This window comes from Puma concolor, chromosome E1 (assembly GCF_028749965.1).
Source record: "Puma concolor isolate L17-30 chromosome E1, mPumCon1.1.hap2, whole genome shotgun sequence".
Lineage (NCBI taxonomy): Eukaryota > Metazoa > Chordata > Mammalia > Carnivora > Felidae > Puma > Puma concolor.
The window spans coordinates 8,323,883-8,348,464 of record NC_141680.1 but is presented as its reverse complement, the minus strand read 5'-3'; the positions used below and the strand labels follow the sequence as shown (position 1 = coordinate 8,348,464).

Sequence of the window (24,582 nt, the reverse complement as noted above, 5' to 3'; positions counted from 1 at the left end):
TCTTAAAACACGAGAATGCTCTTCTGAGCATGAGACCGACGGTTTATTTTGGAAATGCAAGAAGGAAAGCGTATCTCCAAAGGATGTGTCTTTCATGAATTCATAGTATTGGGGGGCTAGGAGCTAGGGGGTTGTGGAGGCGAAGATTTAGGGGAGAGGGCGGTAGTGCTCTGGCGAATTGTACCTCCCGGTGTGGCTAACTTCAGGCCTGGTTGGGTGCGAATCTTACAGCTTGTAAGTGTGCGTCTGTTTTTAAGGATTTTCCTAATAAAAATGGTCTGTGTCCTGAGGGTTAGAGAAGTCGAGTGTAACAGAAAAGAAGTAGGGAATTACAAATCAAGTCGCCGGATATATTGAGGGCTTTTTTTTTTTTTTCCGGGGGTGAAGAGGGGGAGGGAGTGGAAGCAAAAACGTGGGCATCGGAAATTGCCCCGGGCGTTCCGCAGAGCTGAGCACCCCAGAGCCCGGTCGCCGCCCGCCTCCTCCCGGCGCGCCTTCAATCCGCCCCAGAACAATGGGGGAGTTCTCGCTGCTCCCGGCGCCCAGGGGTTTCTGCCGCCCGAGGTCGGCGGGTCATCTGCGGCCTGTGCAGCGCCGGGGCCGGGCTGTGAGGCGGCGGCGGCGCAGCCGGCCCTTTGGCCCTTCCGTCCACTTGGCTGGTGGGTCCGCCGGGCTCGGAACGCGCCCCGCAAGTCCCCACGCCTGGGCTGCCGCTACAGGGTCCGCCTTTGGCCGACGCCGTCCCTCCCCCATCCTCCCCTACTGCGGACGCGGAACCCCAGTGTCACCCCGCACAGAGCTGGTGGCGAAGCTGACCGTGAACCCGGTTTGAACCCTGTCCTTAAACATTGTTCAGCAGTGCCGGGTCCCCCCACCCCCGAGCCGGGCCGGCCGCTAAAGCGCCGCCCTAAAACTGGAGAAAGGTTTACTTTTGGTGAGAGGATGCAAAATGTTTGCATTCGGAAATCCTAGAAAGGAGCCGGTTCCATTTGAGTAACCCTGTGAGGTTCATGTGGTATTTTGGTTGGTTGGTTTGGGATTACCTAATGGGGTGCTCACCTGGGACGGGGGGGGGGGGGGTTGTTCTAAACTGGCAGCAAAGGGACAGGGCCGCCTTAGGGAGCCAGTCCCTTTTCCTCTTCCTCCAGGTCCGGCCGACGACCCGCCCTGCGACCCAGTCGGGTCATTCCCTGGCCCTAGAATTCCCCATCTGTAAAAGAGGGGACTTGAGCCCAAAGATCCCCGCGGTACTTTCCGCCTGAAGTTTCTCCGAGTCTGGCCTCGGGAAGGGAGGCGCCCGCAGCTGCTCGAGCCCGCTGCCAGCTCGGCCTCGTGACCCTCGGCGGCCTCCCGGGTCGGTGCCCCAGCGCTGCTCCCAGCGGGGCCGTCACCGGAACCCGGGCCCTCCTCCGCTCCCCGGAGCCCCCATCCCACCCCCGCACCCCAGCTAGGAGGCCTCCCGGGGCTTCGCAGCTGCAAGCTCGCTCCCCCTCCTCCCCGCGCAGTGGGAGGCGCGGGGTCCGGCGGGGGCCGCGCCTCCGATGCCCGCCCGCCAGGGGGCGCTCCGACAGCTGCGGGTGGCGGGAGGCGGGGATCGCTGGCTGCCGAGCGGACAGGGAAGGGGACTTCCCACCCCCGCTTGGGCTCCTGCGGCGCCTCCTGGCGCGCCCCGGAGTCCTCGTGGCCTCCGAAGTCTCCCGCGTGGTCTAGATGGCCGCATCATCCCCACGTCCCCCCGGGGGTGGAGGGCGCCGCTCTGCGGGGGGGTGGGGGGGGGCACCTGCCCTGCAGCGCGGGGCCGCTGGCCAGGCGGAGGCGGGGCTCGAAATTCCCGGTGAGGCGGCTGGAGGGCTTCCCCAGGGCAAGGAAGCGCTTCCCACGGCTGCGCTCCCCCTGCACCGAAGGGAGCGCGCGTGCAGCCCAGTGTGGGTAGGCCCGCCGGCCCACGCAGGGGTGCTACGCGGCGGGTCTGCGCGGTCAGCTCCGCGGGGCAGGAAGGGCCCTCTGCAAATCACAGGAGGCAGGTGACTGCTCTGATCTTACAGATAAAAGAAGCTTGATGCCCAGACTGGTTCTGTGACTTGTATCCGGAGGCGTCAAGGCTGTGCTCTGATTCCGTTTCGCACCTTGCCCAGAGCCCGTTAGTTTCCTTGCCCTCCGCCAAACTGGGGTGTGGGGGGGCAGGGAATGGTGGGGAGACCGAGGGAGAGGTACTCACGCCAAGGTCCCTCTTGGCTGGGCCATCAAAGGCTGGCTGCGTCCCTTCCTGGAAGTCACGGGGAAGTCCTCTCCACACTGTCGCCAGGCCCTGGCATGGCCGCCCCCTTCACCTCTTCAGACCTGGCCATTACTAGTGCTCAGGCAGCGCTCTGTTCCTGTGTGTCCTCCCCTCCTCCAGCGTCTCTGGAAGTTACCTAGTCCTTTTATTACCCAGTCTCGGAATGTGCCCTGTCTTTCCTGCCAGGGCCCCGAATGGGATACACCAGACCTGGGCTCCTGTTCTTAAACTGGTTGCCAACCTACGTATTGGCTTGTGTGGCTTTGAGTAAGTTACACAATCCTCTGAGCCCCAGTAACATTGTCTGTCATTGTGCTCCTGCCCAGCAAACAAACGCCTTCGGCCCCTCTCTTCCTCCATTTGTACCCTGCGGGCAACGGAACCCTCCAAGGCCAATCCTGTCTTCCACCTTCCTGGCTGGAGCCCAGGGTGCTGGAGGAAATCATGCCACAGAGGTGACAGGACCTAACTAATTGTCCCTCCGCAAACCTACTATGGTCTCATTAACGCTCCTGCAACTCCCATAAGTGTCTCCAGGAGGCCCCCTTTGCCAAGAGACAGTCTTTCTCCGAGCTTCTTTGAGAACATAGATGCTAACAGGGGATCGTCTACACCTTCTCACCACCAAACCTCCACACTGACTAACACCCACCCCAATCCCCCTTCTTCCCTCTTGTCACAATGGAGGAAGCCGGCAGGCAGCCCAGCACAGAGGGACCCCATCACTGCTCTGGAACTCGCCATTCCTGGGTCAAGGATGTCTCTTTCCCATCTCCCCCAACTCATCAGCCCCTCATGTGGTGGACACTGATGGGACCCCCTCCATGACTGCAGAGAACTGTAGACAGCAGCTTGCTGGGCTGAATGGCCTACTCCTTCCCAGGGTGGCCCCATCCAGTGACCTGTGCAGAGGTAGAGGTCTGGCCATCCCAGCACCCCCCCCCCCCCCCCCGCCCCCGGCCCAGCCACCTCTGGAGGGCTATCCCAGCCCTGGAGCTTCCTGTGGGGCAGGCAAAGCAGGTTGGGCCTGCATCACAGCTGAACTTGTCACTTTGCCCAGGCCTGCTCCCCCAGTTTCCTTCTCCATCTCATGGTTTGTGAGTTCAAGCCCCACATCAGGCTCCAATCAGCTTGGAACCTGCTTGGGATTCCCTCTCTCTCTCTCTCTCTCTCTCTCTCTCAATAAATGAACAAAAAAAGATTTTAATAAAATAAAATTAAGGAATTATTGAAGTAATAAATATATCTTTATCCCTGGGACTATGGTTTCCTAAATGGTACCTCTAAAGTTAAGAAAATAAAATACATGCATTTGGAATCATTTTTTTTATTTTTTTTAACGTTTTATTTTATTTATTTTTGAGACAGAGAGAGACAGAGCATGAACAGGGGAGGGTCAGAGAGAGAGGGAGACACAGAATCTGAAACAGGCTTCAGACTCCGAGCTGTCAGCACAGAGCCCGACGCGGGGCTCGAACTCACGGACCGCGAGATCATGACCTGAGCCGAAGTCGGACGCTTAACCGACTGAGCCACCCAGGCGCCCCTGGAATCATTTTTTGAAAGTATGCCCTTTATTTATAGAGACAATATTTATTCACTTCTTGCTCTGAAACATGGGTAAACTGGCACAATTATACTGTTTTCACCCCTGTAACTGTAAAAAAATTAACTATCGTATACTTTATTTTACTTTATCAATGTTGATAATATTGACACTTTTTTTTTAAGTTTATTCATTTTGAGAGAGAGAGAGAGAGAGTGGGGGAAGGACAGAGAGAGAAGGAGAGAATCCCAAGCAGGCTCCAAGCTGTCAGCGCACAGCCCGATTTGGGGTTCGAATCCACGAACTGTGACATTATGACCTGAGCTGAAGTCTGATGCTTAACTGACTGAGCCATCCAGGCACCCTTGCTTTTATTTTTATGTGATTCAACAGAGCCAAGAAATCTGAGAGCTTCATTTCTGGTACCTATGTTTAGTTGATTGGAATTCATGGAATAAATGGCCATTGTGGATACTGTTTGAAAGCATTCAAGGATGCTGTGCCTTCGACACCTTGAGAATGTCTGCCTATTGCCTTTTTAGACTTGAGGAAAATTTCGGCTGGGTATAAAATTCTTTTAGTTACACGTTTGTTTGTTTGTTTTCCACTTAGAATGTTATAGCTGTTCTGCTTTCTCCTGGCATAGGGTTTTGCTAGGTCATTCTTGGATGGCATCCATTCTGCACTTCAACATCTCCTGAGTACTTTACTTCAATCACTGTCTATGTTTTATTCGTCTCTACTTTTTTAAATACTGTTTATTGGCATACCTTCATTGTCTAGTTTTTCTCCCTGAGCTCGTGCTCCTCAAGGATATCAGCTGATAATAGGTAGCTGGGGAAGGATGAGTTTACAGGATGTTTATGAGGGAGTGCCCTTGGGACCACAGAAGGAAGGGGGTGAAGGAAGCAGGCTTGGGCAGAGGTTGAGAAGTCCTGTTGTGCTGCAGGCACAACATCCTTTGCTGACCCCACAGGAAACTCTGGAGCTCAGATTGCCCTCCAGAGATATCTGAGATTGGCCGGGATGACCAGGCTTCTGCCCGTTCAGAAGGAAAGCTGGCTTACCTAAAAACATCAAATCTCTTCTTTGACCCCATTTATTTTTCAGAAGAATTGCATTAGTAATTTTTCTCTTGTAATTTCTTGAGAGGTTAGGGAATGATTATTCTGACTCCTCACTTTTCTTTTAAATGAATCGGCTTTATTTTTTAGAGCAGTTTTGGGTCAATGGAAAAGTTGAACGGAAAATACAGACCTCCCATTTATCTCCTCAAGCACCGTTTCCACCCGTATTTCTGCCTAATATTAATATCTTGTGTTAATGCAGTACAGTGGTTACCACTGATGAGCCAATATGGGCATTATTATTATGTAAAGTCCATAGTTTACATTAGGGTATAACACGCTTTGTGTTACACACTCGTTAAGTTTTCAGAAATGCGTGTCACCATTATAGCCACACGGAAAATTTCACTGCCCTAAACACATCCATCTACTTGTCCCTCTCTCCTCTCAAGCTCCTGGTAATCACCGATCTTTTTGCTGTCTCCATTTTTGCCTTTTCCAGAATATCATATAGTTGGATTTCAGAATATCATATAGCGTTGCTGTTTTACATTCAATTCTTTCACTTAGCAATGTGCATTTAAGATTTCTCCATGTCTTTTCATGGCTTCATAGCTCATTTCTTTTTTTTAAGGGGTGTGTGTGTGTGTGTGTGTGTGTGTGTGTTTTGAGAGAGAAAGTGCACATGCATGAGTGAGCAAGATCGGGGGAGAGGCAGAGAGAGAGGGAGAGAGAATCCCAGGCAGGCTCCGTGCTGTCAGTGCCGAGCCGAATGCAGGGCTCGACCTCAGGAACTCTGGGATCATGACCTGAACCGAAATCAAGAGTCGGACACTTAACCAACTGAGCCACCCAAGGGCCCTTCGTTTCTTTTCACTGGTGAACAATATCCTGGTGTCTGGATGTATCGAAGTCTGTTGGTGTTACCTACTGGGTTGCATCCAATTTGGGCCATAAATTGTAAATAAAGCTGTTATAAATATTCATATGCAGATTTTGTGTGGGCATAATTTTCCATCTCAGGTAGGCAAATACAAAGCCGTGCAATCGCTGGGTCATTTGATGAGAATATGTTTATTTTTGTACGACACTACATTATGTCTCCCAAAGTGGTTGTGTCATTTTGTATTTCCACCCACAACGGATGAGAATTTCTGTTCTCTATATCCTTGCCAGCATTTGGTGAGATCTACTCCTACCTTCTTAATAAGATTTCTAAACTAATTCTAAATTTGCTTTCCCTTTCGCTCCTTTTAAAATAGATTTTTTTTTTTTAATTAGGAAACACCTTGAACATATTGGAAAGCAAAGAAACCATTAAGAGACATCTGTACCTCTATTATCCAGAGGTGTTAGCACAAATAATTATTTTAATAAAATATTACAGAGACAGTTAAGTCTTCCCTTTTTTATTTTAATTTAATTTATTTTAATTAATGGCCTGTTTTTACATGGTATGTTAGATCCTATTTTCCATCCTTCATCTTTGCTTTTTTTTTTTTTTCTCATTTCTGGTCTCCTCTTGGATTGTATTTTCTACATTTCCTCCCCTCATTCTATTATTGATTTGTAAATTATGGATTGAATATACATATCAAACCATTCTCTGATGGTTGTGGTAGATTATGACACTCATGGCCCTCCGGGAAGTGTGCCACCTGGTATCTTTCGTAATCTTTCGTATCTTTCGTAATCTTTCACGTCGTGCGGCCAATCTCTAGAACTCCTCCCATCTTGCAAAACTGAAACTCTGTACTTGTTACGCACTGATTCCCCAGCCTCCCTCCCCAGCCACCGGCAAGTGTCACTCTAGTCTCCATCCCTGTGAATTTGACCACTCTGGGCACCTCAGGTAAGCAGACTCACACAGTACCTGTCTTTTTGCGTCTGATGTATTTCATTCGGCGTTATGTCCTCGAGGTTCATCCCAGTTGTAGCCCATGTCTGGATTTCCTTCGTTTGTAAGGGTGAAGGATGGTCCACTGAGTCGCTTCTGCCTGTTGGCTATTATGAATAACGCTGCTGTGAGCGATCTTTCTTTCCATTCTTTTCATTCTTTTGGCGATAGATCCAGAAAGGGAATTGCTAGATCCAGAATTTTCCATAGGGAATCTCTGTGTTTAATTAGTTGAGGTGCCGCTTCTCGGATTAGTAACTATTCTGTTTCCCACAGCAGCTCCGTCGTTTTACGTTCCTACCAACAGTGCACAAGGGCTTGTTATTTTAAATTTTTTGGGGGGGGAGGGGCAGAGAGAGAGAATGGGAGAGAGAGGATCTCAAGCAGGCTCCACACCCAGGGCGGCCCGACGTGGGGCTCAATCTCACGACCTTCAGATCACAGACTTGGGCCAAAATCCAGAGTCAGATGCTCAACCGACTGGGCCCCCCGGACTTGTTGTTATTATTTTTTTTATAGTGGGCCATCCTGACGGGCCAGTCAGTTCCACATTTAATTTAAAAAACTGAACCAAAATTTCGATTTCCGGTCAATGCTCTGAAGATCTTGACCTGTTCTATACCCATAGGACCCTTTCTCCATCTCCACCGTCGTAGCCATAGGGCCAGGCACATACCTCCACGGACAGGTCTCTACTAAAAATCTGCCTTCAGAGATCGATACTTCCTTTACACAGAGAGAGCATGGCTAGAAACGGATGGAAACCACACCCAGGAGTGCAAGAGCCCTACAGTAAATTGCTCGGGGGAATTGAAAGAGCTTTTGAAGTAACAGGTGGCAGTTTGAGAGCCTTTGAACCAGACTTTACTTATTGGCTAAAAAGGAATCTTGTTGTTTTAATCAAAGAGAAAATGTGCAGTGGTATCTGGGGGGGGCGGGGGGAACGGTGGTTCTCATAACCTGTATCCCAAGTGTCTGCAGACACATCGCATATTTCAAAGTGATTCCTCTTAAAGTAGCAGGAAAGTGACTGGCCGTAGTATTTGGCTGAGCAACCGCCAGATTTTCTGGAGTCATACGGTGATGTCTCTCAAACCAGACCCGTTGAAATATAACAAGTGATCCCTCTGAGATCTTGAAACACGTTCAACCGGTGTGTTCTCTGCAGTCAGGTGATTTGGTACCGTGTTTTAGTGAATCGTCACCAGAGTCTCCAAACTGCTTTAAAAAAAAAAAAAAAAAAAGCAAATGCACACTATCCCTCGCTCCTTTTCTCATCCAAAAAGGCCGCTGATTCCAGAGGCTTCCATACCATGCCTCGCTGCCCCCCGCTTCTCCCCGGCAATGCCCCGCGACATTCTCTTCACTCTTGATGTGTCCCCCCTCCTCCGTTTCTGACCTTTCTTTTCCATATTCCACTCTTTCTCCCTCTGGAAATCACCTCTGCAACCTATTCCTCGTTTTCAATTCCCTGCAGTCACCAGACAGGCCGAAGTAATAGACAAGTCCGTTTCCTGTCGTCCTACACGCTACACCCTTCTCCCCGGCTTTGCAAAGTACGTTAAGGAAATATCGGCCGTACGAGGAATCGCTTCATTGTTGTTATTTCCTTTGGACTTCCATCAGCACTTTATGAATTTCTTAACTTTCAGGGGGAAACCTGCCTGAAATCTGGACACCCAAGGCTTTCTGTGAACACTGAGAGTATGAGTAATGATGCCGATGTTCATAAGCCATCCATGGAAATGACTTATGTCACTGAATGGTGGGCTTTGTCTCCACAGTGTCCTGCTCAGCTTTTACACGTGCACAGGCTATTGTCAGACGTTCAACCCCATTTCTGTCTGGCAGACAAACAACACGAATGTGAGCCCTCCAAAAATAATAATAATAATAATAATAATAATAGTAAAAGAGGTTGGTTTATAAAACCCAGAGCTGGCTCTTCAGTTGGTTTGTTTAAGAATTTGTCCGGAGGCGGGGGGTGGGCCCTGGGGGGCTCAGTCGGTTGAGCGTCCGACTTTGGCTCAGGTCATGATCTCACAGTCCGTGAGTTCGAGCCCCGCCTCAGGCTCCGTGCTCACAGCTCGGAGCCCGGAGCCTGCTTCCTATTCCGTGTCTCCCTCGCTCTCTGTGCCCCTCCCCCGCTCATGCTCTGTCTCTCTCCCAAAAATAAATAAATATATTTTTTTTAAATCTTAAAAAAGAAAAAAAAAAAAGAATTTGTCTGGAGGAGGTTAACAGTGTGTTAGGAGGAACACACTCCGTGTTGGAGTAACGATATTCTGCTGGGATTGCTTTTCTAGTCATCACCGCCACGTCAACTAACATTTGGCCCCCGCGCTCTGCTCTGCCATCCGAATTAGTGGTGCTCACCAACACCAGGTTCAGCGGGCCCCCTCCCCGCTCAGAGACGCCCCCCCCCCCCCCCGTGGGTTTTAGCTGTGCAAGTCGTAGCTCCCAACCTTGATTTCATCTGCAGAACAAGTATCTGGCTCAGTCACCTGCCAACCCAGGACTGTGGAGAAGGTGACTAACTAATGTCTTGATGCCTCAGTTTCCATCTGTGAAACGGGGCTGGTAATGCCATATGGCTCAGAGCAGTGCTAGACCTAAGCCAGCAGTCGATGGATGCTAGCTCTTCCCGCCATTACGTAAATGATTGCTGTGCATTTCCCCCCCCCCACCCCACCCACCCCCTGCCCCGCGCTCTCATCTGTACAGTGGCTCATGCCACCCGCTGATTTTCAGGTAAGGAAGTAGGAAGAGGGTACCTTCTGAACCTCTGGGATCGAAAACACGCTCAGACATTCTGATCTACCTCCTAGGAAAGGCTCCCGCCCTCCCTCCAGGGACATACCTCCAGGAACATCACTGGCTTGAACCCCTGTTCCAAATACCTGCTCTGAACCTCGGTCACCAGTTGGACCACTAGGACTGGTAAGAAACCATCGAGAGGGGTCCAAAGTAAATGGGAAAACAGCACCTACCACCCCAGGGCTAGCATTTCCTTGTGCTGTCGGATCTCCTGGGAAAACTGGATTCTTAGGTGAAGTTGCCTGCATTTTAAATGTGAACATGATTTCAAATGTTACATTTTTGAAATAGAATTCGAAGGGAGCCCCAAGAACCATTAATAGGTGAGCCCCAAACATGTACATCAGGCCCCTGTAACTCCAACTTCCGCCCTCTGGCCTATACAAACCCCTGTTCCTTCCAGAGAGTTCCTGACGACAAAGAGAAAATGACAATGTTGGAGTCGAGAGGACTTCCCGTGTGCACTACTGAGACAAAGAACTCCCTTTTATGGAAGACGATGCTGCTTTCCAATGATGTGAATGGACTTGCCCAAGGTCATCTAGACTTCAACAAAGAGGCCAAGCAGGCTGTTACACCCCCCCCCCCCACACACACACCCATTCTACCACACGGGGGCCTCCCCAGTCTAGATCTGCCCTTAGGGGGATGCACAAACCACTCCCGTGTTGGGCGTTTTGTTCTATTTGTGCATCTCCCAGCCCACAGCCCAGGGACCAACTCTTCCCCTTTGTCAGCCTTCTTTAGCCCTGACCCTGGTGCCTGCCACAATCCTAGGCAAGTGGCCAACAAATTGTTGTGGCTCAAAGGAATTGAAGTAATTAAGCCCGTCGGGTTATTGCATTAAAGTAACAACTTACTTGATATGTACAGATAATGTCAGATCTGCTTTAGATCCCCTGGATTCTAAAGTAAATGAGTTTCTGGATCCTTCACTAGCTCAAAACCTTCATTCGTTCATTCATTTGTCCATTCATTTGGCCTTTCTTGAGCTGCCCCTTGGGCTAGGCACTGTGTTAGGGACAGACACACAGTCCAGTCCATAGAAGAATCTTGACAGTGTTAAGTGTAGATATTATAAAGGCATATGTTCATTGTAAAAGAGAAAAAAAAAAACCATACCAATTTAAACACGAGGATGGGAAACGAATTCAGATGGAAACTGAGACACCTGTACACAAGGAAGTTCTCTCCCTCTCTCTCAGCCCCCCTATCCCTTTCTGGTGGCTCAGAAACACACAGTTATTTCCTAAAGCAACGGAGGAAGGCTGCATAATTCCTGCATGGTGAGTTGGCATTGTAGGGGCATAGATCTGGAAGGGGCCTTCGGGATCTCTTTGCCCCATCTAAGAAGGATTTACTGACTTTTTTTTTTTAACTTGAGAGAGAGAGAGAGAGAGAGAGCGCATGTGTGCATGTGAGCAGGGGAAGAGCAGCAAGAAAGAGAGAGAGAGAGAATCCCAACACTGTCAGCACAGAGCCTGATGTGGGGCTGGAACCCACGAACCCCGAGATCATGACTTCAGCAGAAATCAAGAGTCGGACGCTTAACCGACTGAGCCACCCGGGAGCCCCGGATTTACCGACTTTTTAAAGCAGCGTTTTATGACCTGCCATCTGCCTTTGGCTTTAATGATCCCAGAACATAAACACAGATACTGAGTAATGGTTCGAGCAGTCAGATCCCGTTGTGTGATCCCAGAGGACATTTATTTTCGTGAATCCAGGCTCGGGGATCTGATCTGGCAGAGCCCAGCCAGCATCTGGCAGCTCCTGTATCTGGTTCACTTCATCTGTTTGGCCTTTAAATGTGAGGTTTGAGGTCCCTACCTCTTTACTCTCGACACGGTCTCCCTAGGTGACCTCATTAAAACGCATGGGTTAGAATACCATCTACGTTTCAAAGGCTTCCAAATTTACATCTGTAGCTCAGTCTTCTTTCTGTTGCCAGGGCTGACGTCAGAGAAATTACTGCCTGTTGTCTCTTCGAGGACGTTTATGGTTGTGGGTCTCACGCTGAGGTTTTTCAGCCATTTCGAGTTTATTTTTGTGAATGGTGTTACGAGAGCGGTCCAGTTCATTCTTTGGCGTGTCGCCGTCCCGCTTTCCCAGCACCATTTGTTGAAGAGATTGGCTTTTCCCCATTCCCATATTCTCGCCTCCTCCTTTATCAAAGGTTAATTGACTATGTAATTGTGGGTTTATTTCTGGGCGCTCTATTCTGTTCCGTTGATCTGTGTGTCTATTCCAGCTCAGTCCTCTCGTGTCTGAGCCACAGTGTTATGTTCTGCTCCCTACTCAACATTTCCACTTGGGGGGGGTCTTAGGGTTATTTCAAGACACATCGAAATAGCCCTTTCTCCCCGCCCAGGTTTCCCTCTCCATCGTAATGGCACCGTTGTCTATTCGTATCATTTTCTCATAGAAAACTGGAAGCTCTCCTCAAGTTCTCCCTTGCCTGTTTCCTCATCCATCCAATCCACCCATCAGGAAGTCCCACCACATCCTCCACCACCAACACAGCCATGTCTCCCTCTTGTCCGCACCCTTCCTGTCAACCGCCATAGTCCAGACCACCATAATCTCTCTTGGACTGTAACAAACATCCCCCGAGTTGGCCTCCATGCTTCCATAATACCATTCTCTAATCAGTTCTCAACTTAGCAACAAATGATGTTAGAAGTCCAGTCAAACTGGGTCACCCCTCAGCTTGACATATGGCTGCCCATCGAATTTCAAGTGGCCTCCAACTGCCCTCCAGCTTGCCTGCCTTGTCTTGTGCCCTCCTCTCCTTATTCGTGGTCCTGAAGTCTCGATGGCTCCCTTAAGTGCCGCAAATATGTTTCTACACCATGGTCTTTGTCAATGCTGCCCACTAGGCTGCATTTTTTTGTCCCCACTCTTTACACTGGGACCTCCTTTCCAGCCTTGGTCTCACTCAAATACCCAAGTTCATGGAGACTTTCTCTGGCACGCAAGAAAGATACTAGAAAAATAGCACTCAAGGACCCCAGTAGGTTCCTGTCATTCTCTATATTAGATTAGCCTTTCCCCCTTTTCAAGGCACACGTTAGAAATGGCAATTGTCTAAGTGACTTGTTTTCTGGTGTCTTCCACTAGAAGGGAAGCCATATGAAGGTAGAGACTGTGTCTCATTTGTTATAATATGCCTAGTATTTATGTCACATAGAAGGTACTCAGAAAATGTGGCCGGTCTTCTTAACATGAACAAGTAGTAAGACTAGAGGGAAACTGGAACAAAATGGTGGATTAAGAAGCTCCAAGCTCTTGGTCAACCACAGAAAACAAACGAATCGGAAACTGACTGACTCAACTTTGTCAGAACTCAGGGCAGGAGGGCGGAGGGAGTCCAATTTTTAAATCAAGTGAATGTCAAATTAAAAAAAAAAAAAAGACAGAAAAGAAAAGGAGAAGGAAAGAAGAGAAAAGAAAAAGAAAAGAAACTATCTTCAAAGCGGTAGGAACGTTTTGTGGCATTCTTACTTGGCCTTACCCCGCCCCTCCCTGGCACAGTAGAAGCTTTGGTCTTTTTTTTTTTTTTTTTTAATTTTTTTTTTCAACATTTATTTATTTTTGGGACAGAGAGAGACAGAGCATGAACGGGCGAGGGGCAGAGAAAGAGGGAGACACAGAATCGGAAACAGGCTCCAGGCTCTGAGCCATCAGCCCAGAGCCCGACGTGGGGCTCGAACTCACGGACCGCGAGATCGTGACCTGGTTGAAGTCGGACGCTCAACCGACTGCGCCACCCAGGCGCCCCTAGAAGCTTTGGTCTTAAAGTAGCAGCAGCCTGTGTTCCCAGTTTGGGACCTCAGTCCTTCGAAGCAGAGGGAGCAGAACAGACCTCATTCCCAAGTTATTGTCTATATCTATTCTAATCTCTCCGGGGGATACTTGAAGGACTGATACAAGACATTTCTTTCTTTCTTTCTTTTTTTAATTTAATTTTTTATTTTTTTTAAATTTACAAACAAATTAGCATCTAGTGCAACAATGATTTCAGGAGTTAGATTCCTTAGTGCCCCTTCCCCATTGAGCCCATCCCCTCACCTGCAAGCAACCCCTCCAGCAACCCTCAGTTTATTCTCCATATTTATGAGTCTCTTCTGTTTTGTCCCCCTCCCTGTTTTTATATTATTTTAGTTTCCCTTCCCTTATGTTCATCTGTTTTGTCTTTTAAAGTCCTCATATGAGTGAAGCAAGACATTTATTTCTGTCTCACGTAGCTTGGAACTGGGGTGAGAAGAACGATAGACACAGCTCATGAAAGCAGCAAGGTGGACTAGAGACCCACGGCTCTCTGGGGCAAGAAGTTGTGGGTTGTGACATAAAATGGATGACCTAAGACCTGGAAGGAAAGCTGGGGTGAGATTCTTTGGGAAACTAAGTCATTCAAAAGCCACCATACATGAGAGGAGATTTAAAGCCATGCACATCCCCAGGGCAAGAGGCATGCTCAGAAAAGACCTCAGAAGACGTTAAGATGTCACCTTGAGTGAGGGGCACCTAGGTGGCTCAGTTGGTTAAACACCTGACTTTGGCTCAGGTCATGATCTTGCAGTTTGTGAGTTCGAGCCCCATACTGGGCTCTGTGCCGACAGCTCAGAGCCTGGAGCCTGCTTCAGATTCTGTGTCTCCCTCTCTCTCTGCCCCTAATCCACTCGCACTCTGTCTCCGTCTCTCTCAAAAATAAAGAAACATTAAAAAAATAAAAAAAATGATTTCATCTTGAGCTAATCCCTAGCTTCAGTGCAAGTCTAGCTTAGTGCTGGCAAAGCGTTCCAGCCGAGAGCCAATTTACAAAGACTAGGAGGGCTATTTTAGTTTTCTGTATGTGTGTGAGTGTTTGCTCCTGGTAGTCAAGGAAATCTCTAGCAAAACATTAGCCGAACAAGAGCAAAAGAAACAGACTTTAATGATCACATATGATAAGGAATAGTTGTTGTAAAAATGGTTTCGAAAATCGCAAAACAGATGGGCTATTATAGCCTTCGTCAATAAGAACAAACACAATAGAGCAATCAAAAGGTCCCAGAAAATTCTGAGGAAGACAGAGGAGCTGATCTTCAGAGTTACAACATTATAATAGTCAAACATGCAATTTTCAACAAAAAGTCACAAGGCATACAGAGAAACAGTAAAATCTAGCCCACTCGAAGGAACGAAATAAACTGACAGAAACTGTCCCGAGGAATGCCAGCCATCAGACTTCCTAGGACGAGGCTTTAAAACAACTGTCTGCAATATGAATAAAAGGAAAAATATGGGCAAAGAACTAAAGGAAATCAGAAAAAGATGCATTAACAAAGTGAGAATATCATTACAGAGAGAAAGGGTTAATAAGGACTGAACAGAAATTCCAGAGCTGAAAAGTAAAATCATTAACATTAAAAATTCACTAGAGGGGCTCAACAACAGATTTGAGCAGCCAGAGAAAAAGAATCAGCAAACTTAAAGACATGACATTTGAAATTCCAAGTATGAAGGAGAAATAAAAAAGAATGAAGAAAAGTGAACGGAGCCTAAGGGACACCATCCAGTGGATAAACCAACATCACATTATGGGAGTCCAAGAATGAGGATGGAGAGAGAGAGAAGAAGGGGCAGGAAGATTATTTGAAGAATTAATCACCAAAACCAGCTCAAATTTGGGGCGCCTGGGTGGCTCAGTCGGTTGAGCATCCGACTTCAGCTCAGGTCATGATCTCACAGCTTGTGGGTTCAAGCCCCGTGTTGGGCTCTGTGCTGATGGCTCAGAGCCTGAAGGCTGCTTTGGATTCTGCGTCTCCCTCTCTCTCTACCCCTAACCCACTCACATTCTGTCTCTGTCTCTCTCAAAAATAAACATTAAAGGGGCGCCTGGGTGGCGCAGTCGGTTAAGCGTCCGACTTCAGCCAGGTCACGATCTCGCGGTCCGTGAGTTCGAGCCCCACGTCGGGCTCTGGGCTGATGGCTCAGAGCCTGGAGCCTGTTTCCGATTCTGTGTCTCCCTCTTTCTCTGCCCCTCGCCCGTTCATGCTCTGTCTCTCTCTGTCCCAAAAATAAATAAACGTTGAAAAAAATAAACATTAAAAAAAAAATTTTTTTTTTTAAAAACCAGCTCAAATTTGATGAAAGATCTGAGCATACAAAGCCAACAAGCTCAATAAACTCCAAGTAGAATAAACTCAAAGGGACCCGCGGCAAGTCACATTATAATCCAACTGACAAAAAAACCAAAGAGAAAATCTCGAAAGCCACAAGAGAAATGACTTAACGCATATGAGCGACCTTTAATAAGATCACTTGTTGATTTCTCCACAGAAACTTGGGACACCAGAAGGCTAGGGGGTGATATATTTAAAGAGCTGAAATAAAAACAACTGTCAACCAAGAATTCTATATCTGCCAAGAACGTCCTTCAAAAATGAGGGAGAAATTAAAGCATTCCCAGACAAACAGGAGCGGAGAGAGTTTGTTCGCACTAGACCCGCTCTGCAAGAACAGCAAAGGGACTCCTTCAGGTTCAAATGGAAGAATGCTTGGAGGGCAGCTTGGAGCTGTAGAAAGAAATAAAGAACTCCAAGAAAGGTAAATACAGGGGCAAATATAAAAGCCAGTATTATTGTAAGTTTGGTTGATAACGCCACTCTTCTACATGATTTAAGAGACAAATGGATAAATATAAATATTTATATTGTTGGACACACAATGTATAAAGGGGTAATTTGCAATATCAATAACAGAAAGAAGTGGAAAAGGAGCTGTAGAGGAGCTAAGTTTTTTTAAAATTCTTTTTTTTTTTTTTTTTAATTTATTTTTGGGACAGAGAGAGAGAGAGAGCATGAACGGGGGAGGGGCAGAGAGAGAGGGAGACACAGAATCAGAAACAGGCTCCAGGCTCTGAGCCATCAGCCCAGAGCCTGACGCGGGGCTCGAACTCACGGACCGCGAGATCGTGACCTGGCTGAAGTCGGACGCTTAACCGACTGCGCCACCCAGGCGCCCCTAAAATTCTTTTTAAAAAATGATTTTAAATGTTTATTTTGAGAGAGAGAGTGAGAGAAAGGTCATGAGTGCAGGAGAGGCATGGAGAGAGGGAGATACAGAATCTGAAGCAGGATCTAGGCTCTGAGCTGTCAGCACAGAGCCCGACGCGGGCCTCAAACTCATGAACCATGAGATCGTGACCTGAGCCGAAGTCGGACGCTTAACCGACTGAGCCACCCAGGCGCCCCAAGTTTTCATGCATTTAAAAAGATTAATATCATGCAGAGTATTTTTTCCATTACAGTGGGATGACGTCAGGAGTCAATAGCAGAAGGAAATTAGGAAAATTCACAAATACGTGGAAATTAAATAACACATTCCGAAACAGCAAATAGGTCGACAAGGGAAATTTAAAATACTTTCAGACAAATGAAAATGACAAACAACATAGCAAAACTTCTAGCATGCAATGAAATGATCCCTTGTTAAGATTGATGCAAAAAGCCTCAATAACATAATCACAAAATACATTTAGCAGCATATTAAAAAGACCATACAACATGACCAAGCAGAAGTTATTCCTGGCATGCAATGATTGATTAAATCTATGAAAATGGATCAATGTAATACACCACATTAATAAAGTAAAGGGGGGGAAAACTCATGATCATCTCAATTGATGCAAAAAAATTTGATAAAATCAAACACCCTTTCATGATATATATTTTTTAAAAAGACTCAATAAAGTAGAAATAGAAGGGAGCTTCTTCAACATAATAAAAGTCATTCATGTAAAGTCCATAGGTAACAGCATACTCAATGATGAATGACTGAAACCTTTTTTCTAAAATCAGGAACTAGAAAAAAATGTCCATTTTCACTACTTCTGTTTTACATAGTATTGTAAGTGCTAAGCCAGAGCAACTGACCACAAAACAAAGAAAAGGCACCCAAATTAGAAGGGAAAAAGTACAATTATCCCTGTTTACAGATGACAAAACCTTATAAACGCAAGAATCGTAAGGATTCTACAAAAATAAACAGAGTTGATAAACACACCCAGCAGAGTTACAGGATACATAATCGACACTCAAAAATTGGTTTCATTTCTATATACTCATGATGAACAATCCAAAAAAATTTTAAGAAAGCAATTCCACTAATAATATCAAAGAGAATAAAACACTTTGGAACAAACGTCACCGAAGAAGTGTAAGATTTGTACCCTGAAAGGTACGAAACATCGCTAAAAGTAATTACAGGAAGACATAAATAAATAGAACAGCATTTTGCGTTCATGAATTGGAAAACTTAATACTGTTTAGACGATAGGACTACCCAAAGTAGTTGGATATGGATCCAACGCGATCCCTATCAAAGCTCCAATTACATTTTTGTGCATCAATAAAAATCCACCTTTAAATTCATGTGGGGTCAAAGGACCCCATATAGCTAAAACAATCTTGAAAAGGAAGAACAAACTTGGAGGACTCAAACTTCATGATTTCAAAATTTACTGTGAAGCAGTAATCAAAACAGTGTGGAACCAACATAAAGACAGACATACAGGCCAATGGAATAGAATAGAGAGCCCAGAAATAAAGCCTCCCACATATGGTAGGTCGGTTTTCAACATGGGTTCCACACCATTCAGTGGGAAAGGACAATCTTTTCAAAAAATAGTTATGGGAAAACGGACAACCACATGCAGAGAACGATGTTGGACCCTTACCTTGTATCATATACAAAAATTAACTCAAAATAGTTCAGAGGCTAAACTTACCAGTGAAAACTATCAAACTATCAGAAGAAAACATCCAACGGAATACTATTCCATCATAAGAGGGAATGAAATTCTGACACATGCTGCGTTACGGCCGAGCCTTGAAGACGTTGTGCCAAGTGTAATAAGCCGGACCCAGAAGGACAAGTATTGCCTGGTTCGCTTCTTTGAGGAGGTGAGAATAGGCAAATTCATGGAGACAGAAAGTAGAATGGAGGTTGCCAGGGACTCAGGGGAGGCAGGAACGGGGAGTTCGTCTTTCATGGGCATTGCTGGTTTAGAAATGCTCTGGGAGTGTTTTGGAAACAGAAAGTGGTGATGGTTACGCAACATTGTGAATGTACTCCTAAGTACACACTTGAAAACGGTAAGCGTGATCAATTTTACATCACACCTATTTGACTGTAAAGGAGCAAGAAGCAGAAGGAAGATTACCGGCATCTACGACAGGAACAACGCAGAAAAGGTCGAGAAGACCAGAAAGCCTCGGAAGGCAATGTTGGTGGCAGAGGGTGGCCAAGTGGGTCAAATGACAGTGGCTTATTTGGGGAAGGGCGTGAGGGCACCATGATGGAAAACACCTGGTGACGCCAAGAACATGTTCAGTGGGGGCTCCGGGGAAGGTTAAGGGCCAGGCAGGTTGTGTCAATGGAGTTCCCTTAGGCTGCAAGGGGACAGGGTGCCCTCCTTGGCTCAGATGTAGGGACCCCGAGGACAGGGAGGTGCAGGAAGAGCCCTTCAAAGCCGCTCAGTGCCTCTGAAGATCTAAGCACGGGTTGCCCAATCAGGAAAACTGTCACCCTGTCCCTGCCACCCTCCCTGCAGCGAGCACGCAGCGATTCTGGGTGTTCCTGCTACGCGCTGTCCCCGCCAGGCAGCACTGTAGTCCCGGGCCCCCCGCACGACGGGTCCCCATCGCAGGACCTGGGGCAGCCCAGATCTCAGCCCCCCCAGCTGTGGTCTGTGTGACAAGCAGAGTCACACAAGAAGCAAGCGACTTCTCTGAGGAGACAGCGGGGGCCACTTCCTGCTCAACAGAAATTTGGGGCATTAGGTGGCCAGAGTCATAGTTTGATTCCTCCGGAAAAGCAATGCTGGAGACAGGGAGGGAGGTGCTAACAACGTGTTAGCTCAGTCCCACAGAGGTTCGGATGGGCCGCAACGGGGAGTGCGGGGAGGGATGGGGAGAGGACAGGTGTTACCGGGGGGCGTTTGCTTCCAGAAGAGACTGGGAAGGTTGGCGGGCAGGCTTGCCCACCGGCACGCTGCCGTCTCCAGAAGTGTGGCAGGGGGCCCACGGGAGCGGGGTGGGATTCATCCCCCTGCTTTTCTCCTCGCGTTTTCCTGTGGTCAAGGTTTGTCATTTGGGAGCTGTTTCCCCACACCTGCAGATTCCATCATCTGTCCCCTTGTTGACTGCAGGAAGCCAGGTCCCAAGCCCTCCAGCGTGGCACAGTCTTCCAGTTTGGAACCGGAGAGATGTGCTGGTTTGAATGGAGGTCTCACGACGGATCTGTCCACCCTGCCCCTTTGTCTGGAAGAGCACTCTATTTGGTAAAAGGGTCTCTACAGACTTAAAGAGGAGATCCTTCTGGGTTAGGGAGGGGCCCTCACTCCAGGGACGAGTGTCCTCAGAGGGGAAGGGAGGAGACACAGAGGAGGACAGTGTGGAGACGGAGGCAGGGCTGGGCGGGAGGCTGCCACCGACCGAGGAATGTCTGGAGCCTCCAGAAGCCACAGGAGGCAGGAAGGATCCTCCCCTGGAGGCCTTGCCCACACCTCGATCTCAACCTTCCACCTTCTGGAACGCTGAGAAGTTGCTTCGAGGCACTAAGTTCCTGGTGATTTTCAGGGTGGCCATCTTAAGAAAGAACACAAGAGACAGGGGACAGTTGAGGAGATGCGAGCTGAACCAAACTGGCGTCCAACAGGACCGGCCCCCGGACCCGTGCGCGGGGAACACGGGGCGGTCAAGGCGCCGCCCCCCTCGTGGGTGGCAGGTGGACGGTGGGGCGGGAAGTCAAGTGGGGCCGGGAGGCTGGGAGCCAAGAGATCAAAGGCATCTCCCGGCTCGTGGAAAATGGATGGTGTTGTCAATGGGGATTACTGGCAGGGATGTGAGGAAGCATGGAAAGATAAATACAGGGTAGAGAGGATCTGAGGGGTGGAGGTGAGGGCTGGTGAGAAGAGACTGTTGGCGATGATTACTTGGCAAGAATCGGACAGATGAACGGCTTGGATTTCAGGTGACGCTGGCGGGAGGTGGCTGAGTGGTGGCGACAGGTGTGGCGAGGCTGGAGAAGGACGGGGCAGAGTGTGACGGTGGCCCTAGACATCCCCGGGCACGTGGCGGCCAGGGGTGAGCGGTGGCGGGTGGGCAGGGAGGTTGGGGGTCTAAGACAGTTTGCCCTCGACTGGACAGGGGCTCCGCTGAGGCCACGAGAAAGGGGAGGGGGAGTCTGCCTTGAGGAGTTGGGGGACAGGGGTCTTTGCGTCGGAAGGAACAGCAGCTCGCTTTACCATAAAGGCGATGGGACGTTTTGTAAGGACAGAGAGCGAATTTCATGGGTGGCTCAGGGAAGGAACAGAAAAGGGGGCTGATCACAGACGGAACTAGAACCAGGTGCCCAGAAACAAAGGGCTTTGTGTCCCCAGGGGCCGAAGGGCTCTCTTGTGCGGGCCACTCCGTGCACGTCCTCATTGCCTTCCTCCGTTCAGGACCAGCCCCTGCGGCATCCTTGCCGACCCTTCCTTTTATCTGGTACCCCGGTGGAGATGGCCCCCGCACCGTGTCCTGACCTCAGGTGCACCTGGGAGTGCCTGGGTCCGAACTGCTAAGGGACAGTCCCTCCCAGGAACCTGAGGCCCAGCCCCGGGTGCCCTGTCTGAATAGGGTCGCTTAGAATAAACATGGCCCCCTGGGCACGCCCCTCTGGTGGTGCCCCTCCGGTCGGGCTGAAAAATGCCCCCCCCCCCGCTGTAATCCCTAGAAGCTGTGGTTATTAGGGGACACAGCAAAAGACGCGGGACACCTGGGTGGCTCAGTCCATTGCGCATCGGACTTTGGCTCAGGTCATGATCTCATGGTTCGTGAGTTCAAGCCCCACACTGGGCTCACCGCCGTCGGGCTCAGGTCATGATCTCATGGTTCGTGAGTTCAAGCCCCACACTGGGCTCACTGCTGTCGGCCCCAAGCCCGCTTTGGATCTCCTGTCCCCCTCTCTCTCTGCCCCACCCCTGCTCACACTCTCTCTTTCAAAAAATAAATAAACCTTAAAAAAAAAAAAAAAAACTGGCAAGATTAAGTGAAGGATCCTGAGATGGGGAGGTTGTCGTGGATGATGGCACTTGGGTGAGTCCTAATGAAGGATGCATGTCCTTACGTGACAGGTGGAGGGAGAATTTGCACCCCCCCCCCCAAAGAACATGACATAACAAATGAGGCAGATATTGGAATGATGTGGCCATAAACCATAAGCCCAGGGAAACTGGCAGCCACCGGAAGCTGGGAGAAGCAAGGAAGGACTCTCCCCCGGCATCTTCCCAGGGAAGCACGCTCCTACAGACATCCCGATTTCAGGCCAGAGATACCGACTTCACACTTCCGACCTTCAGAACCGCGAGGACAAATGTCTGTGGTCTTAAGCCCCTAGTGTTCCGGGAATCGGTTACAGCAACGCTAGGGAACGAGGTGGGGAGGAATGGGGGACGCTACACCGTGGCTCCTGCGTGAAGGAGGGGCCGAGAGAATTTAGGGGTGCGTGTAGAGGAAAGGAAAGGGGGGCATCGGTCGGATTCGATTCAACACGCAGGTTCTGTTTCGTGCCCGTGAAATGCAGACACTTACCCTGGAAAAGCAAGGACAGGGATGTGACACATTAAATGCCACAGTAAAGACTTCAGCAGGAAACAAGGTAAGCAGAGTTGGGAGGCACTGTAGGTGAAGACAGACGTGTGTGTGTACGGACGGCCGGATGGTGAATTCGGCTCCTAAACGGAAGAGACCGGATGCCTCGGGTGAGCGGGTAATGCAAACAAGGAAACCCAGCCAGGCACTAACATGCAAATGTGTATGCACGCCTACACCCTACACTCCAGGGCGTTATGATTTTGCTTTCTATCTTGTTCCACCGCGTTATCAGCTGACCGTGTCTATGCGAGGCCAAAGCAATTGGGCAATTCAGCAAAATCCTTAGTCAGACTAAGAGTTCGGTCGAGGCAGCACAGTACAGAGCAAAGGACGTGAACTCTTCACTCCCATCGCTCACCCTAACTTCTGAAATGGCTAGGAATTGTTCCGCAGTATAGACGGGGACACAGGCTGGGGCCCGCAGAGGGTGGTGGCATATTCCCACAGGCACACAGCTGCAGAATTCACATTCGGATCTGCCCGACTCCTGAATGCATGATGTTCCCACCATGTGTGGACTGAACAAATAGACGTGCTCTCGGAAACTTTTGAAGCTGTCTGCCTGAGATAAAATGTGTCGGGAACTAATACGCTTGAAAAGTGCAGGGCAAAAATCTATGAAGAAACCACCTCCCCAGGGGCGCCTGGGTGGCTCAGTCAGTTAAGTGTCCCACTCTTGACTTCAGCTCAGGTCTTGATCTCACGGTTTGTGGGTTCAAGCCCCACGTTGGGTTCTGCAATGCTTGGGATTCTCTCTCTCTCTCTCTCTCTCTCTCTCCTTCTCTCTGCCCCTCCCCCACTTGCACACACTCTTTCTCTCAAAATAAATAAACTTAAAGAAAGAAAGAAAGAAAGAAAGAAAGAAAGAAAGAAAGAAAAAAAGAGGGATGCCTGAGTGGCTCAGTCAGTTAAGCGTCCAACTTTGGCTCAGGTCATGATCTCACAGTTGGTGAGTTTGAGCCCTGCGTCAGGCTCTGTGCTGACAACACGGAGCCTGCTTGGTATTCTCTCTCTCTCCCTGTCTCTCCGCCCCTCCCCTGCTCACACTGTCTCTGTCTGTCTCAAAAATAGGTAAATAAACCTAAAAAAAAAAAATCAATAAATAAAGACAGTGTTTTGGGAGGAGTCTATAATACTTACCTATAAAATAGGTTCATTTTATTTTTCAGTTTAGGCAACTTCTGTCCAGGCAGGTCTGGTCACGTGTAGGTTACGATATAAAGATAGAAAAGATGCTCCCAAAAGCAAGCCCAGAAGTTACCAAGCCATTCCCAATTACATAAAGACTTTCATAAAATTCCTTGAAGCCTGGCATCTATCTACACGCCCTACTCATTTTGCTGGAACTTTCTGAGGCGCTTTTCTCCAGCAAGGAGAAAAGTGAAATCGTCCAGGTCATTGATAGCCCTCCTGCAAAAGAAGGTTGTGGATACTGGGGAGGTCAAGCAAAATTCTAGACAGCAAGCAGACCAAACTTCATCAAACGCGGAAGTAAGGGTTCTCTGCAAGTGAGAGAAAACAGCACAAAATGGCGTAAGCCCAAGAGAGATGGGTTGGCTCATATAAGCGGAAAGTCCAGGGGTGACCCCTAGCACCAGTCACCGCTGGACTCAGGGGCTCAGGTAATGTCATCGGGAACTAGCCTCTCCCCTTCCCTTGGCTCTGCTTTCATCTGTAGTAGTTACGTTCTGAGGGAAGCCCTCTCTCGGGTGACAAGATGGCAGCCAGAAACTCCAGGCTTACCTTCTCATAAGCGCAAGTCCAACAGTTCAATCAGAAGTCCTAGGCATGACTCACCCGGTCATGAGTTGGACCACGTGACCCATCCTGAACAGATCTCTGTGGCCGAGAGGATGTTTACTCCCACCAACCAAGCCCAAGTAAAATGTCGCCTTTGGTACCTGGTGGAGAGCCAGCCCCATCCAAACCCTGCGGACTAAGAACAAAAGTGGGTAGTTCCTTGCAGGGAAGTCGGGGAGCTGTGAATGGAATAAAGGTGAATGGACAGCCTGGTGGGGTAGATAATAGGGTACTTTGTTATTTGAGAGTAATTCTAAGTGGTTCTCATTGGAGGGTGGTCACATCTCCCCAAGGGACATTTGACAATGTGTGGAAACATTTTTGGTTTTCGTAACTGGGTAGCGCTTACTGGCACCTGGTGGGCAGAGGCCACAGATGCTAAAACCCTACGTCACGTACACAGGACAAGCCCCGAACGACAAAGAATTATTTGGCCCCAAACCCCAGTAGTGCTGAGGATGAGAAACCCTGTTCTAGCATCAGAATGCAGCCAT

The 24,582-nt window shown here is 48.7% G+C and overlaps 1 long non-coding RNA gene across 1 annotated transcript; it reads left to right on the top strand.

Moving 5' to 3' along the window:
• The first annotated feature begins 6,672 nt into the window (after positions 1-6,672).
• On the top strand, positions 6,673-11,550 carry LOC147574050 (uncharacterized). The gene is made up of 3 exons (XR_015243869.1): positions 6,673-6,743; positions 9,617-9,728; positions 10,009-11,550. It is a non-coding gene; the product is annotated as an uncharacterized LOC147574050 (long non-coding RNA).
• Positions 11,551-24,582: the final 13,032 nt, after the last annotated feature.